Source organism: Mastomys coucha, unplaced genomic scaffold (assembly GCF_008632895.1).
Source record: "Mastomys coucha isolate ucsf_1 unplaced genomic scaffold, UCSF_Mcou_1 pScaffold24, whole genome shotgun sequence".
NCBI classification, from domain to species: Eukaryota; Metazoa; Chordata; class Mammalia; order Rodentia; family Muridae; genus Mastomys; species Mastomys coucha.
In genome coordinates this window covers 217,570-220,148 of record NW_022196907.1, presented here as the reverse complement: position 1 = coordinate 220,148, position 2,579 = coordinate 217,570, and the positions used below count along the sequence as shown (strand labels likewise).

Below are 2,579 nucleotides of genomic sequence, written 5' to 3'. Positions count from 1 at the left end.
GTCCTCAAGAGCCTACCTCTTCCCCAAATCCAGTCAGCTATCCAAGCCATCAACACATGAGCCTTTGTGGGGCACTTCCCAAACAAACCACAACACCAGAATAGAATTGACCTTCTCAGAGACTCTTTTCTTTGACATCTTATTTCCAGATTTGTCCCTTTTTTCTTTTTTGAACTATTTGTTCTTTGTAAATTTCACATCTTGCACCCTAATTTTACTCATCTCCACCTCTTTTCAGACCTGCCTCTACCCTTGCAACTTCCCCTGCAACAGAGAAAAACCCACTTGTGGAATCTGGAGTGTATCACATTATGTCCCTTTTGTCCTCAATTGTTTGTTTGCAAATGTTCATTGCAATGACTTGGTAGTCTGAAACGAGGCATCTGGCATCTGCTCCATTATCAGTACTGGGATTCCTGTAAGATAGCTTGTTGTTGCCCTGTGTCATGGCGATCCTGTAGTTTTGGATCTGAGGGACCAGCCTCTTCATGTGTTCCAGCAGTTCATTGATGGAGTCGATGTTGGAATGGGCCCATTTAAAGACCTGTATCTTGGCCTTAGGAGTATCTAATCTAGTCAGCCTTGTGGCTCTCCCACTCTCACACCCTCAAGATTAGCTCACCAGCAATCTTAGAAACCAATACCAGCTCTACTCTGCTACCTAGGCAAGGTACAGGACCTGTTCTCCTGAGTGTTTCAGCTAGTGAGAGACATGGCCAGGTCTCTCACTTTCATAACAGCAGGCCAGCACTCCTGCCTGCCATAGATGGCAAGTGTTGAGGGAGAGGAGAGGCTCTTTCCCTCCTCTGCACCACAGCCCAGCAGACAAGCATCAGGGCCACTGCACTCACACCCATGCAGCTAGCTCACCTATAACTCCCACATCCAGGGTCAGCCCTACTGTGCTGACCAAGAGACATGCAGGGCCAGATCTCCTGTTCTCATTACCCTGTTAGGGCCACCTCTCCTATCTGCCACAAGTGGGGGCAAAGGGAAGGGGTCTCTCCCATCATGACACTACCACAGAGCAGATAAGAGTTGGGGTTAGCTCTCCCACACTCACTCCCTCAGGTATTGCTTACCCACAACCCCACATCCAGGGTCAGAGCTACTGTGATGCCCAAGTGAGGTACAGGACCTGCTCTCCTGAGTGCTACAGCAGGTGAGCTACAGGGCCAACTCCACTGCTCTGATAGCTTGGGGCCACCTCTCCTGCCTGCCATAGGTGAAGGTGTGTTTCAGAGGTGAGACATCTCTCCTTTGCCCATGTCACTGCACAGCAGAAAAATGGCAGGAATAGCTCTGCTCTCCCAGCTCACACCCTCAGGCCATCTTGCCTGATCCCCCTGCCATCAGCTTTATTGTGCTGATCAGGTGAGGTGCAGGGCCCAATTTACCGAGTGCTGCAGCTGTTGAGGGGCATAAACAGTTCTCCTGCTCTCGTGCCCCCAGGGCCAGCTCTCACACAAGTCCCCGGTGAGTGTGGAATGAGTTCTGCATAGCCCTCAGATATCAATGTATCCCTGGGTGGCATCTCAGACCAGGGATGTCTGCCCTGCCATTGGTTTTTAGAGAACCCTGATGCTGCAGAGCCACAGACCCAAACATGGTCCTCTATGGGAAGCACAAGCCAGGACTGGACCATTGTCCCAAGTGGCACCACCAGCTACTCACACTAGGTTATTTCTCACTACCTCAAGTCTTCAGTTATGCCTCTCTTCATTGTGCTCACATCCTTCTGTTTCTCTTTCTCTCCCATTTCTCCACCACTTACTTGCTCCTCTTGGTGGTGTCTGGGTTTCTATCTCGGGTATTGTGTCCCACCCATGGATTATGGCACCAGGCTGGGGTCATATTGGGCCTAGTCTGCTCCCTTCCAGGTCTGTGTGGTGTCAGACTGATCATCATCTCAGGAGAACTCCTGGTCTGGGTCCGATGGCACCTGTGTGGTGGTCTTCTCAGGCTCACTCCTTGCCTGGACCCACCTGAGTAGTCGAATACAAGGGTCGTCTATCTCCGGATCACTCAAACCCTAGGCCTATAGTCTTAGGCAGAATTCTTCTAGTCTCAGGCTTGCTTCCTGATCTGGAACCCAATCCAGGCCTTCCTGGTAACAGGCTGATGATTGTCTCAGGCTTGCTATTTTCAGGGAATGTTAGGCTACTAATCATTCAAATGGTCATAGGCTAGAACACAAACATAGACATAGTCTCTCTCCTCTCTGCCACCTACTGACACAACAAATTTGTCCTATTAAAATTTCTGGTTTGCCTCTTCTAATTCCAACTAGGAATGCCACCGTAGGCATTTGCCTAAATTATACCATGAGTCATAAGAAAAAAAATTAAAGAATGACTGAGATTGAGTGAGCTGAGAATCAGATGAAATGAAGAAAAACCCTGGAAATTGATCATAAACAAAAAAAGTAGACAGGCTTTCTGTGATAAGATACTTACCCATTCTGTCCTCACTAGTAGCTTCTGGGTTGTTACCTATCATTGCTATGATAATAATGAATGTATTGTTTATAGATCAAAAGAAAAAAGATGGCATTAGAACCACTTGAAACTCAATCCTTC

The 2,579-nt window shown here is 48.2% G+C and overlaps 1 pseudogene; it reads right to left on the bottom strand.

The window, feature by feature from the left end:
• Positions 1-2,151: 2,151 nt before the first annotated feature.
• On the bottom strand, positions 2,152-2,309 carry LOC116074222 (annotated as a pseudogene).
• Between the last annotated feature and the right edge of the window lie 270 nt (positions 2,310-2,579).